This window comes from Dendrobates tinctorius, unplaced genomic scaffold, assembly GCF_039654945.1.
Source record: "Dendrobates tinctorius isolate UK_male_01 unplaced genomic scaffold, ASM3965494v1 ptg000211l, whole genome shotgun sequence".
In the NCBI taxonomy this organism is placed as follows: domain Eukaryota; kingdom Metazoa; phylum Chordata; class Amphibia; order Anura; family Dendrobatidae; genus Dendrobates; species Dendrobates tinctorius.
The window spans coordinates 30,411,648-30,427,713 of NW_027361878.1; positions in this window are offsets into that span (position 1 = coordinate 30,411,648).

A 16,066-nucleotide genomic window follows, 5' to 3' on the forward strand; every position below is an offset into this window, starting at 1 on the left:
ATAAAAACACAGTACAAATCCTAATAGTATAAAATTCAGTTACACTTATATATAGTAGCAACCTTTTATCCCAGTCTCAGAAACTTGATTTAGGGTGTGGACCAAGTTCAGTAACACACCCACTGATTGATCCAAACTTGCCAACATAGATGCAAGAAGGGAAAAAAAAACAGAAAAAAAGGCAACGTTCAAACTCTCTCTATGATATCATTCAATCCATTTGGATATAATGTGATCCCAGACGATATATCCAAAACGTTTCTTTCCGGTTTGCAACACCAGAGGGTATCTGCTCCACCGGAGTTACTTTTATGTTAAAAAATTTTGTTATGTTTTATTAGCAGATGCCTTGAGAGACTATGTTTTAAAAAGCCGCTTTTTGCTCTATTTCATAGAATCATAGAATCGTAGAGTTGGAAGGGACCTCCTGGGCCATCTGGTCCAACCCCCTGCTCAAAGCAGGATTCGCTAAATCATCCCAGTCAGATGTCTGTCCAGCCTCTGTTTGAAGACTTCCATTGAAGGAGAACTCACCACTTCTCGTGGCAGCTTGTTCCACTCATTGATCACTCTAACTGTCAAAAAGTTTTTTCTAATATCTAATCTGTGTCTCCTCCCCTTCAGTTTCATCCCATTGCTTCTAGTCTTTCCTTGTGCAAATGAGAATAAAGTTGATCCTTCTACAATGTGACAGCCCTTTAGATATTTGTAGACAGCTATTAAGTCTCCTCTCAGTCTTCTCTTTTGCAAACTAAACATTCCCAAATCCTGCAACCTTTCCTCATAAGACAGGGTTTGCAGACCGGTCACCATTCTGGTCGCTCTTTTCTGAACTTGCTCCAGTTTGTTGATGTCTTTTTTAAAATGTGGTGCCCAAAACTGGACACAATATTCCAGATGAGGTCTGACCAAAGAGGAGTAGAGGGAAATAATGACTTCACGTGATCTAGACTGTATTTCTGTGACCATTAATGCGTGACCGCAGTGTCTGCACAGTGCGTCCCACATATTGCAAACTGCAACTGCATGTGATGACATATACAACAAAATCACTGCTACAGCTGAGTCTTTGTGAGATCTCAAAGACCTCACCAGTACTATTACATTTGATAGTTTTAGCCCCGTGATCTAGAATCCCACAGATACATTATTTTTTAGAGGTGCATTTAAAAACTCCGGTTCCTTGAGAAACACCACATAAAATTTGATCCATCCTTTTTTTGTTTTTTTCCTTTTGAATCCAACTGTTTTTATAATTTCCTGGGGGCCACCACATTTTTCAAAGTTTTCCCCCTTCTATATGTAATCCCTGGTTTATCAAGGAGATGTTTTCCCAAAACAGGGTCACGCTTCAAGATATACCAATATTTTGAAAGCACAGTTCTTATGACTTTGTTTCCTCTATTGAATGTGGTCACAAAATTCAATTTCCAGCGATCATCACTTTTTTCTTTATCAATGGTCAAATTATCCTCCTTCCAATTTTTTCCTTTTAAACATTCCTCCTGTGTTTTTACTTTGTTATCCCTATATGCACTATTTATCACATTTTTTGGATATCTTTTTTCCTTATATTTTCTTTTTAGAATTTTAGACTGAGCTACATAATCAGATTTTCTCGTACAATTCTTTCTTATACGAAAGAATTGGCTGTGGGGTATATTAACCTTCCACTTTTTGTAATGTGCACTGTTGAAATCTAAAAAGCCGTTTGAATCCACCTTTTTAAAGTGGGTTTTTGTAATATTTTTTTCCCACTATGGCTGATCTCTAGATCAAGAAACACCATTTTTTCTTTATTAATTTGTGATGTAAAGGTAATCCCCCAGGTGTTATTATTGACCTCCTTTATTAACTGTGCCGGCTGGGTGGGACTGGCTGCTCACATATCCTCACCCCAGGGCGTGTTATGGCAGATAAAAAGGAGACCAGATGTCGCATTCAGGGTCAGAATGTGGACGTGTGCAGACCTCTAAGTGTTGGTCTTTGCTATGAAGTGTTGAATACTTACCCGAGCGGGAGAACCCGCACTACTGTATGGAGTATTAGCTTTATATTTTTTCACTTTGTGCTAGAAAAGGCTGTTTGTTTTGTTGTCCTGAGCAGTTTATGGAGACTTAAGGGAAACTGTCAGCAGGATTGTGTACAGAAACCAGTGTCAGGTCGGCACCATTATACTGAATGATACCTTGGTTTATGAAATCCGTCTTGTGGTTGTTTCTTAATCTTGATTAGCTACTTATAATGCAGCATGCTGACAGGTGGCTGATCCCTCACTGACCTGCCCCCAGTTTGCATAATAAATACCCTCACATACTGAATAAAAAAGAAACGCGTCTGCAGGCAGGTGCCAGCCGCGGCACCTGCGCTGCAGCATAATCGCATGGTTACTGTGCACTTAATCCCTTTTGCAGGTTTACTTGAGTAAGAGAAAAAAAAGCCATTCTGATAGCTGCTGTTGCGCAGGTGGTGCCATCTTGATGGAGGACATTTTTTTTTGGCTCTTTAAGGCGCCTGACATCTGGTGAGCACAAAAGTCTTAAGCGGAATCCATTGCAGGGTTGAGATTAGCCAAAAGGCAAGATATTAAGAAAGGGAATCTGAAAATAGGCAAAAAATGCAATAAAGCCATGTTTTGCTTTTGCGGGAAGAAGCAAATTCCTATTTTTGCCATCGAAAATGGCAAAAAGAAACCTTGATGGATCTCATTAGAAGTGTATGAGATCTGTTGGGAAATGGTTGGATCAGGCATGCATTAGACACTAAGTCACTTGGCAACATGCAGTAACATCCGCTTTCTGATGCAGATTTATTTTCAAGGAGATAAGTCTATAGAACAGGACAGTGACAATATAAAGCTCAAAGCAAGAAGAAACCGCAAAAACAAAAAGGACCATGTAACTTACCTCTGTTAGGAGTGGCGGAAGGCACTAAAAAAAAATAAAGTGCCTTCGCCACTCGGGGTCCACCGTGCGGTGGATGACAAAATCGCTGCTGAGAGATGCAGAGCACTACAGCGGTAATATGCACAGTGTTCTAACTCACCCAGGTGCAAAAAGGCAAGCTCTGTTAAATGACACAGAGCTGCAGGGAAAAATAATACCAAGGTATTGCTGAGCCTGTTAACAGCACAGGATCTCAGCGGCACACGTGCGGTAGCCAGAAACCGTAGTAGTTAAATACAGTCACTACAACCGAGCGGACTTACCGTGTACACGTGTGCTCGGCGTCGCAACTGCGCACGCCTGGACAGGCTGCAACCGCAAATATCGCAAGCACGATGCAGGACGCTAAGCTGCTGGAAAGATGGAGCTTGTGCGCACTGGCGCTAGCGCAGGTGCTGACAGAATACCACTCACTCACACAGACGTAATAACCGAGGGAAGGGGTTTCTTAATGAGTCAGTCACCAGTCCAAGCATCCGTCCCCATACGCACAGCAGCAGTATAAAAATACTAGCGCATGGCATAACGGCCATGCGCACTTTTTTATAGCGTACGGGACCTGCCGGAAATCTCCAGAGCCCTGAGGCAAGCCAATGAAATCAGGAGCAGGACCTGAGCACCTGACTCCTGGACTCCAATGGGAGCTCGTCCCGTGGGCATGTTCATAAGCTGGGAAAAAGGACTTAGCCTCTGGAGACAAATGTGTGAATCTGGATTCCCGCATAGGCATTATAGAACCCAGATTCCTAACATTACCCCCCCTCCTAGGGCCCCCTCCTCCCTGAACCCTCCGGTCCACCAGCCTGTGCCCGACAGCGGTACAGGTCTCAGACTCGTCAAAAGGCAAGCCTGATGTCTCGGTAGGTGAAACCGAAAAGCGGGACACACGGACAGTATCAGGGGAGATCAGATCACCAGGTCTCAGGAGGGACACCCGGGAGACAATAGGAGTTTTGGGAGACGGCCGCCGTGTATCGACAGGCGTAGCCACACTCCGTTCGGGAAGGCTATCCCGAGCACATAGGGTGCATGCCCGAATAAAAATTTTTTACGTCCCGAGCCCTGTGCAGCCACCAATACGAACCGGCCAAAGACTTTGTGGTCTGCATATAGCCACGATGGCCGTCCGCATTGGGCGCGTGTGCGCACGCGAGGACTTTAGGCCGCTGGCAAGGAGGGACAAAAGTCTCGCTTACCGGCTCACAGTCAGAGCATTGCGGGAAACTGTCTTCCTGGGAATCAGCAAGTAGGTAGTGACAACCGCATACGGGCTCTTGAGCCGGACATGTCTCAGAAATGGCGCGAGACACCTCCATGGGTTCAGGAGGTAGAATCTCTGGCTCGGGCAGGTCCAGAGGCTCAAAAAATTTGGGTGCCGGAGTACCTCTCCGTTTGGAGTGAGCTCGCTCCAAACCACGCTCAGAAAAACGGAGGTCAATCCGTGAGGACATAGATATTAACTCCTCCAGGGTGGTAGGAATTTCTCGTGGAGAGAGCATCCTTGACGTACTCAGCTAATCCCTTCCAAAATACAGGAATCAGAGCCTTGTCAGACCACTCTAACTCGGACGCCAGTGTCCGAAAACGGACGGCGTATTGACTGACCGAGAGTGATCCCTGAGACAAGGTGAGCAATTGGAGAGAGGTGTCGTGTGTAACCCGTGGACCGAGAAACACCTGCCTGATAGCAGTTAGCAGTTTAGCTGTGGTCCGGATATCCGGGTCACCACACTCCCATAGTGGCGTAGCCCATTCCAGCGCCTTGCCCGACAGTAGGGATATAATAAAGGCCACCTTGGCCCGCTCTGTAGGGAATTGCGCAGCCAGCAGCTCCAGGTGAATCGAGCGCTGGCTGATAAAACCTCTACAGGAGGCGCCATCCCCAGAATATTTTTCGGGTAACGGGAGGCGGGTAACTGTCAGCGCAAGGGCGGACATGGACATACGCCCAACCGCATCCGTGAGTGCTTGGACAGCAGCATCTGTGGCCTGTGAAGCTGCGAGAGCTCTCTCAAGGGTAGCCAAGCGAGTCTCGAGCTGTCGCACACACTGCAACAGTTGCTGCTGATCTGCCATCTCCAGCCAGACCCTGGCGCTAGTATTATATTAGGAGTGGCAGAAGACACTAAAAAAAATAAATAATTAAAGCGCCTTAGCCACTCGGGGTCCACCGTGCGGTGGATGACAAAACCGTTGCTGAGAGATGCAGAGCACTGTGCAAAGAGGCAAGCTCTGTTAAATGACACAGAGCTGCAGGGAAAAATAATACCAAGGTATCGCTTAGCCTGTTAACAGCACAGGATCTCAGCGGCACACGTGCGGTAGCCGGAAACCGTAGTAGTTAAATACAGTCACTACAACCGAGCGGACTTACCGTGTACACGTGTGCTCGGCGTCGCAACTGCGCACGCCTGGACAGGCTGCAACTGCAAATATCGCAAGCGCGATGCAGGACGCTAAGCTGCTGGAAAGATGGAGCTTGTGCGCTGGCGCTAGCGCAGGTGCTGACAGAATACCACTCACTCACACAGACGTAATAACCGCGGGAAGGGGTTTCTTAATGAGTCAGTCACCAGTCCAAGCATCCGTCACCATACACACAACAGCAGTATAAAAATACTAGCGCATGGCATAACGGCCATGCGCACTTTTTATAGCGTACGGGACCTGCCGGAAATCTCCAGAGCCCTGAGGCAAGCCAACGAAATCAGGAGCAGGACCTGAGCACCTGACTCCTGGACTCCAATGGGAGCTCGTCCCGTGGGCATGCTCAGAAGCTGGAAAAAACTACTTAGCCTCTGGAGACATGTGTGTGAATCTGAATTCCCGCATAGGCATTATAGAACCCAGATTCCTAACAACCTCCTCCGCTTGCTCCTCTGCAGCTTCATCTTCACCCTCCTAGTTGGCTTCTTTTTCCTCCTCTTTTTCCTTTACATCTGGCTGTGGAGCATCAGTCTTTTTGTGGCTTGCATCCAATGTCTGCTTCTGAGCAAAAAAAACAAACCATGTAAGTATCTGTCTGGTATATTAGATACTACCTTACTTTATAGAGCGTAAAAGGTCTATAATTTACATAATTTAAACATTATGGCTCTGATTCAATGCTGGTGTCGATAACGAGGCGTACTGGAGCCAGACACTCCTGATCCTGTAAGAGGCGCATGCATCCAAACGATTCGGGACAATGTGCGTGCAGTGTTTGTGTGCACCTCACTGCAAATCCTACTCCAGTCCTATAGGGACTATGCACCGTCACTCCATTCTAATACGGATAAAAGAGCTCAGTTCTTGAGATTGATGTGGGTCTCAGTAGTCGGACTGTCAATAATCTAGGCATTATTACCTATCCAGTAGCTGGCTGATAAAGAGATCTCCTGATATTTGTGTACCTGTGAGTGTGTATATAAGTGATTTCATTCTATAGCCATTTACAACATACAGGGGTTGGACAAAATAATGGAATCACCTGGAAACATCAACAAAAGTTAGTTTAATATGGTGTAGGTCCACCTTTTGCGGCGATTACAGCCTCAATTCTCCGAGGTATGGATTCATACAAGGTGTGACTTGTTTCCAAAGGAATTTTAGCCCATTCTTCAGTTAAAACACCCTCCAGTTCTTTGAGCAACGATGGCGGCGGAAATCGACGTCTAACTTGAATCTCTAAAACCGACCATAAATGCTCAATAATGTTGAGGTCTGGAGATTGTGGGGGCCAGATGAGATGCTCAACTTCATTACAATGTTCCTCGTGCCATGAACGATTCTAGCTGTATGAATTGGTGCATTATCATCCTGAAAGATGGCGTTCTCCTCCGGGAACAGTGCTTGAACCATAGGATGCACTTGGTCACCCAAAATGCCTAAACAATCGCGGCTGTTAATTCTTTTATGAAGGGATATCATTGGCCCAGCGGATCTCCACGAAATAGCACCCCAGATCATCACAGAACCTCCGCCATGTTTTACAGTTTTGAGAAGGCAGTCTGGATGGAACGCTTCATTCGACTGTCTCCAAGCGTACACTCGGCCGGAGGTCGGAAATAGGGTAAACGATGATTCGTCTGAGAATATCACATGTTTCCACTGCTCGAGGGACCAATTCTGGAGGTTTCTACACCACTCTAAACGCTAGGAAACATTTGTCATTAAGAGCAGCGGTTTTTGAATTGCAGCTCTTCCGTGGAATCCAGATTTGTGCAGCTCCCGACGAACAGTTTTCGTGGAAACTGGGTTCTGTAGGTGTTCATTGAGCTCAGCAGTGATTTTTGGAGTCGTGGTCTTGCGATCCTCTCTCACAATTCGCTTTAGAGTCTGACGGTCTCTTTCAGTCAACTTCAACTTTCGGCCGGACCTGTGCTTTGCTGCAGACGTTTTTCCTTCTCTTTGAAATGCAGTCATTACTTTGGAGACAGTACCTCTTGACACGCCAAGCATTCGGGCACTTTCTGTTACACTAGCGCCTGCCATACGAGCACCAACAATTTGGCCTCTTTGAAAATCCGAGAGGTCTGCCATTGGTATCAGGTTCTTATCAATGTTCTTACAATTCTGCAAAACAAACAGTTATTTACATACACATATCACCTAACACAAATAATCAACTACAAAACATTATCATATGCAATAGTGAAGTTGAGGAGGGCACCGCCAACAATAAATACAGGGATACACCAATAGTCAGTACAGATCAATAATGCAGTAAAAGAAAGAAAAAGCTACTGACCAAACACTGGGATCACCACAATAAATCACTAAATATACAAATTTTATTTTTTTTCAGACAGACCAAAACACAATTTAAAAACATTAAAAAGTCACACCATGACAATTACAGTATACCCATGGGGTTAGTGATATAACCCTATAAGACTCCCCTGTCACACTTGTACAGTGTAGATAAAGACAAACAGCTGGTCAATATATTAGATGAATGACAGAATTATGTTGTATCAAAAATATTATATATATATATATATATATATATATATAAGTAGAACCCAAAATAGAAACACTGTAAGACCAAAATTATTAGGCTGCTATATACTGAGGAAATGCACCTGTTATCAAACTACCCTGTGAGTCAGTGAAAAGACGTAATATGGAGGTAAAAAACAGAAGGTGCATCTGAGCCCTGAATGCAATGGCTCAGAACCAGGTGACCATCCTCCAAAATAGCGCATACCATAAGCGCTTAGCACATAGCAGCTATACCATATCAAGGATAGGGGGAGCCTGTGGAAGGGCCCATGGAAAGAATCACAAAATATATTCGTAGATCTTTATCGTCGGCCAATATCATTGAGAAAATCCGAAGTGGATTCAATGACTGACAAAATGTCATAGAAGGGAAGAAAGCAATGAGAAGGGAAGAAAGCAATGAGACAATTATTATGCATCAAAAGTCCAGCCGAGTCAAGTAATGTCCAAAGTTAATGGATGAAACGGTGAGATAAAGGATCCAAAAGAGTCAAACGATATTCAGAATTGGTCCAATATTCACAATATGAGAAACGAGAACCGCATGTCGAAGGATCCAATGATGCAGGATAATCTTGGAAAATATGTTCCACAGTCAGAAGCCCAAACCAAACCGGTTGAAAAATGAGAGATTCTAAAAATAAAAGACACAAGTGAAAATCAAAGATTATCACACCTGTTTGTAGAAACCGGTAAAAAGAAGATCTTCATTCAGTCCCAGTGGTGTCCGGCTCCTGAGATTGAAAATCCACTTGGACTCTCGTTTCAATAATTCTAAAGAGATGTTCCCTCCACGAATATCTGGTGATATTAATTCCAGGCCCATGACCCGTATACCAGTACTACAACTATTATGGTCGCGTAAAAAGTGCAGAGCGGCTGAACTCAGAGTTTTACCTTCTTTATCAGCCCTCGCCTTATAAATGTTAGAAAGATGTTGCTGAATTCTTTTGCGAAGTTCTTGTGTAGTTTGACCAATATAGATCTTAGGACAGCGGCAGACCAGTGCATACACCAAATTCCTAGACCTACAATTAAAATAGGTTTTAGAAAAAATTGGCGATTTCAAGGTAGGGAGAACAACCCTACCGTAAGGTGACAAATGTTACATCCACCACAAGCAAAAGTACCCACCAAACGTGTACCCCTGTTTAACTTGTGTGTGGGCCTCTTAAAATGACTATGGCAGAGAGAATCCTTAAGGGATTGTGCCCTCTTAGCTATTAACTTGGGCCTTGAGTCAATGTGGGGTGCCAATTTAGGATAATTTGTCAACATGTCCCAATAGACCATGTATATTATGCCACTGATTATTGTAGGTTGTAATTAACCCGATGGGTTTAGTGGCATTCCTCATTCTAGGCTGTAGTAGTTGTCTCCAATTACTATTCTTCGCTGTCTTAAAAGCCCTAGAAATTACTTTTTGAGGATATCCCCTGTGCTTAAAGCAGCAGACCGCTTGACAGATCAAGTCCTGTGCCTGAGTAAGGAAATCCTGTAGTTCAGAGCAATTTCTCCTTACCCTGTAGAATTGGCCCTTCGGGATGCCGTTTTTTAGATGGTCAGGTGTTATGAATGAGTCACCGAAGGAGGAAAAAACAAAAATAATAGCTAAGTCCAGAAAACCAGAGTAATAGGCAGCCCCCAACATATAATGACTGTGAAGCAAGATGAAAAACACTAACACAGATAGAAAGATAGGTTGAGCAAATGATGGGGCCCAAGCTAACTAAACAGGACAGAAAAGCTGCTGTCTGCAATCCGCAAAAAACCCTATCCAAAAATGTACCAACAGACTGATAGGAAAAACAGGCCCTGAAGTCGCTAGGCTTCAAAAAGACTATCAGCACTCAGGTAAATTCTGAAGACAGAGCCAGAGATCAACTGATCAGAGACAAAAATGGAATTCAGCTCACCCCCGGCTGGGGATGGCTGAACTCCAAAAAAACAAGGCAAACAAAACCAAAACTAAAGTGTACAAAAAGCAGAGCAAAAACTTAGCTTTGAGAAGCAGGAATCAGACTGGTCTCCAAGAATCCAGCAGGAATCACCAGCAAGGCAGCAGGGCGTCGGCTGCCTTATATCCAGTCATCAGTTCCTGTGACCCAGTCATCATCTACCTGCTCAGCTGTTTGGTAATCAGCCTCACTACCTTCCTTCACCAGAAGAGGGAGTTCATCAGACCTCACTGGTGAAGGGACAAATGAACTCACAACAGTACCTCCCCCTTGAGGAGGGGTCACCGAACCCTCATTCATGCCACCAGGGCGATCAGGGTGAGCCCGATGAAAGGCCCGCACCAATCTTTCGGCATGAATATCAGAGGCAGAGACCCAGGAATTATCCTCCTGACCATAACCCTTCCACTTAAGCAAATACTGGAGTCTCCGTCTAGCCAGACGGGAATCCAGTATCTTCTCTACCTCATACTCCATGTTACCTTCAACCAATACAGGGTCAGGAGGTGCCACCCCAGGAATTACTGGTTCAACAAACCTCTTCAACAAGGACTTATGAAATACATTATGAATCTTAAATGTGACAGGAAGAGCCAACCGAAAAGAGACCGGATTAATAATCTCCAAAATCTTGTAAGGTCCAATAAATCTAGGCTTAAACTTAGGAGAAGCCACCTTCATAGCGATATTTTTTGATGACAACCAAACCATATCACCCACCTTAAACTGGGGACCAATGGTCCTATGCCGGTTGGAAAACCGCTGGGCCTTTTCGTGGGAGAGAGACAACTTATCCACCACTTGGTCCCAGATCTGGTGCATTCTCTCCACCACGGTGTCAACACCTGGGCAGGCAGAAGGCTCCACCTGCCCTGAAGAAAATCGAGGATGAAACCCAAAGTTACAAAAAAAGGTGACATCAAAGTGGCAGAACTAGCTCTATTATTTAAAGCAAATTCGGCCAAGGGCAAAAATGAAACCCAATCTTCCTGATCAGCAGAAATAAAACATCTCAAATACGACTCCAAAGTCTGGTTTGTTCTCTCCGTCTGCCCATTGGTCTGAGGGTGAAACGCAGAGGAGAAGGACAACTGAATTCCCAGCTTGGAACAGAAAGTCCTCCAAAATCTAGACACAAACTGAACTCCTCTGTCAGATACAATGTTCTCAGGAATCCCGTGCAAGCGAACTACCTGTTGCAAAAACAAGGGCACCAACTCAGAGGAAGATGGCAACTTAGGGAGTGGTACAAGATGGACCATCTTAGAGAATCTATCACAAATCACCCAAATAGCAGTCATTCTCTGAGAGACAGGCACATCAGAGATAAAATCCATTGAAATATGGGTCCATGGCCTCCTGGGGACCGGCAAAGGCATCAACAACCCACTACAGCGAGAACAAGGTCTAGACCGGGAGCAAGTCCCACAGGACTGCACAAAATTCCTGACATCACGAGACAAGGCGGGCCACCAAAAAGACCGACTCACCAGATCTCTAGTACCAAAAATACCTGGATGACCAGCCAATGCAGAGCAATGAACTTCAGACATCCCTCTCTTCCTCCACTGGTCAGGGACATACAACTTTCCACTGGGACAACGCTCAGGTTTGTCCTCCTGAAACTCTTCCAAAGCACGTCTCAAATCGGGCGAGATGGCAGAAAGAACTACCCCCTCGCCTAAGATGGTAGCAGGCTTGGTCACAACAGGAGAATCAGCAAAGAAACTCCTAGAGAGGGCGTCTGCCTTGACATTCTTAGTGCCAGTAAGAAAAGAGACCATAAAATCAAAACGTGTGAAAAACAAGGCCCACCTAGCCTGTCTAGGATTCAAGCGTTTGGCCGACTCCTGGTAAATCAAATTCTTGTGGTCAGTAAGGACCACGACATGGTGTTTAGCTCCCTCCAACCAATGTCTCCACTCCTCAAATGCCCATTTCATGGCCAACAGTTCCCAATTCCCCACATCATAGTTACGTTCAGATGGGGTGAACTTTCGGGAAAAGAAAGCACAGGGATTCATTTTAGATGTCACAGGATCTTTTTGGGACAAAACAGCTCCTGCACCAATCTCAGAAGCGTCCACCTCTACCTGAAACGGGAGTGAGACATCAGGTTTCCGCAAAACCGGAGCAGAAGTGAATCTTCGCTTCAGCTCCTGAAAGGAAGAAACAGCCTCCGGAGACCAATTGAGCACATCAGCACCCTTCTTAGTCAAATCAGTCAATGGCTTGGCAATACTAGAAAAATTAGCTATAATTTTCCGAAAAAAATTAGCAAAACCCAAAAACTTCTGGAGGGCCTTCAAAGAAGTGGGCTGAACCCAATCATAAATGGCCTGTACCTTGGCCGGGTCCATTTCAATAGTTGACGGAGACAAAATGAATCCCAAAAATGAAATCCTCTGTACCCCAAAAAGGCATTTCGATCCCTTGACATACAGGGAATTCTCCCTCAAAATCTGGAACACAGTCCGAACATGTTCCACATGAGAGTCCCAATCCTTGGGAAAGATCAAAATATCATCCAGATAGATAATCAAAAATTTATCCACAAAGTCTCGGAAAATATCGTTCATGAAGGATTGGAAGACAGAAGGGGCATTAGTGAGCCCAAAAGGCATCACTAGGTACTCAAAATGTCCCTCCGGAGTATTAAACGCCATCTTCCATTCATCCACATGCTTAATGCGAATAAGATTATACGCCCCCCTGAGGTCAAGCTTGGTAAACCAGCAAGCACCTTTAACTCTGGAGAATAGATCAGAGATCAGGGGTAACGGATACTGATATTTAACAGTAATTTTGTTGAGGGCACGATAGTCAATACAAGGCCTTAATGAACCATCTTTTTTAGCCACAAAAAAACCCCCAGCACCTAAGGGTGAAGAGGATGGTCTAATATGACCCTTCTCCAACGACTCCTTAATATAGGATCGCATAGCCTCGTGCTCGGGTACAGATAAATTGAAAAGCCGACCCTTGGGAAATTTACACCCCGGGCTCAGCTCGATTGCACAGTCATAACTCCTATGAGGAGGCAAAGACGCAGACTCATTCTCACTAAATGCATCATAAAAGTCAGCCAAATAGTCAGGAACATCATTCGGCTGGGGAGAGGTGGAGAAAACAGGAGCATCACTAAGGGCACACCGACAACCCCAACTCACCACAGACACAGATTTCCAATCCAAAACTGGATTATGGATTTGCAACCAAGGAAACCCCAGAACAATGGTATCATGCAAATTATGCAACACCAAAAATCTGCAATTTTCTTGATGGTCTGGGGCGACCCGCATTACCACCTGGGTCCAAAACTGAGGTTTATTTTTCGCCAAAGGAGTAGCATCAATACCTCTCAAAGGGATAGGCGTCCGCAGAGGCGTCATAGGAAATCCATAACGTTTAGCAAAATCCAAGTCCATCAGGTTCATAGCTGCTCCCAAATTCACAAAAGCCTTGGCGGAAAACGTGGACAGGGAGCAGATCAGAGTAATTGCCAGAAGAAACTTAGGTTGAACACCACCCACAGAAAACGTGTGTGCACGTTTCTCTCGTTTAGGGCAGACAGAAATAATATGCGAGGCATCTCCACAAAAAAAACACAGCTTATTATGCCTTCTGAACTCCTGACGTTGCGCCCTGGACAAAACTCTATCACATTGCTTAGGTTCAGACATTTGTTCAACAGGTGGCAACACCTCTCGTGCGGTCTTGCGTTCACGCAAACGCCGATCAACCTGAATGGCTAATGACATAGAATCGTCAAGACCAGAGGGAACAGGAAATCCCACCATAGTATCTTTTACGGTTTCTGACAAACCTTTCCGAAAGAGAGCTGCCAAGGCAACATCATTCCAGGTAGTAAGGACCGCCCACTTTCGGAATTTTTGACAGTACAACTCTGTAGAATCCCGACCTTGGCTCAATGCCAACAGGGCCTTTTCAGCCTGATCAATAGCATTAGGTTCATCATACAACAACCCCAAGGCCTGAAAAAATGCATTCACATTATTTAGAATAGGATCATCAGGTTTCAAAGAAAACGCCCAATCCTGGGGATCGCCACGCAGCAAAGAGATGACAATTTTATCCCGCTGCGCGGAGCTCCCCGACGACTTAGGCTTCAAGGCAAAAAATAATTTACAATTATTCTTGAAATTCAAAAATTTAGACCGATCCCCAAAAAACACATCAGGAGTAGGAATCTTTGGTTCAGCAGCATGTGAATGAGTAAGATAGGTGGAAATTCCCCGCACTTCCGCAGCGAGCTGCTCCACACGATCAGACAATTGCTTCATCTCCATTGAGAGAAAAAATTCCCCCTACGGCTTCAGAGATATAGAGGAAAAAATATACACAAAGAAATTCTGACACTTTTTTTTTTTTTTTTTTACAATTCTTTCCTGCTATTGAGTACCCTAGGATCTGCGGTATGGCTGGTGATTCTGTTATGAATGAGTCACCGAAGGAGGAAAAAACAAAAATAATAGCTAAGTCCAGAAAACCAGAGTAGTTGGCAACTATCGGATTGCAGACCCCTGAACCTATCCACAACAACTAGCAGTAGTCGTGGGGGGTTCCTACGGTGCCCTAGACCCCTCGATCACAGCCGGAGAACTAAATTAGCCTAAAGACAGAAAGGGGAAATCTAAACTGCCCCAGAGCATACCCCAAAGCAATTGGCAGCCCCCAACATATAATGACTGTGAAGCAAGATGAAAAACACTAACACAGATAGAAAGATAGGTTGAGCAAATGATGGGGCCCAAGCTAACTAAATAGGACAGGACAGAAAAGCTGCTGTCTGCAATCTGCAAAAAAACCCTATCCAAAAATGTACCAACAGACTGATAGGAAAAACAGGCCCTGAAGTCGCTAGGCTTCAAAAAGACTATATCAGCACTCAGGTAAATTCTGAAGACAGAGCCAGAGATCAACTGATCAGAGATAAAAATGGAATTCAGCTCACCCCCGGCCGGGGATGGCTGAACTCCAAAAAAACAAGGCAAACAAAACCAAAACTAAAGTGTACAAAAAGCAGAGCAAAAACTTAGCTTTGAGAAGCAGGAATCAGACTGGTCTCCAAGAATCCAGCAGGAATCACCAGCAAGGCAGCAGGGCGTCGGCTGCCTTATATCCAGTCATCAGTTCCTGTGACCCAGTCATCATCTACCTGCTCAGCTGTTTGGTAATCAGCCTCACTACCTTCCTTCGCCAGAAGAGGGAGTTCATCAGACCTCACTGGTGAAGGGACAAATGAACTCACAACAGTCAGGGTGGAAACTTGAGTAATGTAAGATGCTGTTGGTGGATGTAGGTTTCCGATATAATGAAGTCTTCACAATGCCTTCTTCTATCGTCAAATTAAGATCAAGAAATTCTGCCACAGAATCCACAAAATTTGCTATAAGATGGATATTGAAAAGATTGTCATTAAGCAGATGTATACATTTTTGACATTCATCCAAAGATCCAGTCCAAAATAGCAGCACATCATCAATGTATCTGAACCATTTGAATACATGGCTCTTAAAGTCCGCTAGATTGTAAACATAATTGACCTCCCACCACCCCAAAATAAATTGGCATACGACGGCGCACATCGTGCCCCCATCGCAGTCCCAGATACCTGCCTGTAGAAGGAGCGGTCAAAGACAAAATAATTCTTGTCCAGAATAAAGTGCAATAAATCCACGATAAAAGAGTCATGTTGTCGATCACCCGCAGTATGTTGCTCCAAGAAGAGAGATACTGCCTGGATTCCCAAGTCATGCCGTATGTTGGTATATAGTGATACAACGTGAAGAGTGACGATAAGGGTATCGGGGGGAATTTGTAGATCACTAAGTACAACCAGTAAGTGTGATGTGTCCTTAATAAAAGAATCCAACGTAGTTACTAATGGTTGCAGAAAGAAATCAACATAAATGCATGGTTTCTCAGAAATCCCTCCAATCCCAGAAACAATCGGCCTACCTGGCGGCTCTTGAATCGATTTATGCACTTTAGGCAGCATATAAAAAGTTGGGACCCTTGGATGGTGGGTAGTCAAAAAATCTTTTTCTTTTTGATTAATAACATTCTGTGCCAATGCCATGGAGAGTAATTTTTTCAATTTTGAGCTGAACACCACAGTGGGATCAGATGGAAGTAGCTGGTAAAACAAAGTATTGT